This window comes from Brassica oleracea, chromosome C6 (genome assembly GCF_000695525.1).
Source record: "Brassica oleracea var. oleracea cultivar TO1000 chromosome C6, BOL, whole genome shotgun sequence".
NCBI lineage: Eukaryota > Viridiplantae > Streptophyta > Magnoliopsida > Brassicales > Brassicaceae > Brassica > Brassica oleracea.
The window spans coordinates 14,670,911-14,671,657 of record NC_027753.1 but is presented as its reverse complement, the minus strand read 5'-3'; positions in this window follow the sequence as shown (position 1 = coordinate 14,671,657).

Below are 747 nucleotides of genomic sequence, written 5' to 3'. Positions count from 1 at the left end.
ATATGCAATTATGAACCGAAATGAAGTAACTATACTAAAATGATTTTCCTCTTTTGGTTTTCTGAATGCAATATCGAAATTAAACAATATGGTATGATAAGAAACACAAAGGGAAATAAAATATGAAAATTAAACTAAGCCTGATTTTTTTTTTTGAATTTTCTTATGCAAGAAACAAATATGGAAATGCAGATTTTTTTTTTTTCAAATGAATGCACAAAATCTAAATATGGCAAGTGGAGCTGGGGAATGAATGCAAACACATTTTTCTTTTCTTTTTATGGATGAAATGAATCAAACTAGACAACAGGTCATCTCCTATCTCAATTCTTTATGGGTTTTCAATTTATGATGAACAAAGACCACAAAAATGCAAAAACAGTTTTTTCTTTTTTTTTTGATTTATAAATGGAAAAACAAATGCAAACAAAATGAATGATGCAAGGATAGATGGACCTGATTCAGGAGCTTTGAGCTCTGATACCAAATGTTGCAGGCTGGAAATCAGGGATGGCAAAATGGTTGATGGAAGCTTGATGGATCGACCAAAGATATGATCGGATGGGCGATAGGATGGAATGCAAGTTATGATCCTGAAAACAAATGCAAAAACAAATGAGATATGATTTCTAATATGATAAAACAAGATAAATAAAGATAGATAGGATGGAATTAGGCTGCTGGTCGTGTGACACTCTCAGTCTAATCAGTTGATGATTGAAGTGGATTGAGATGGTGCTTTGCTTG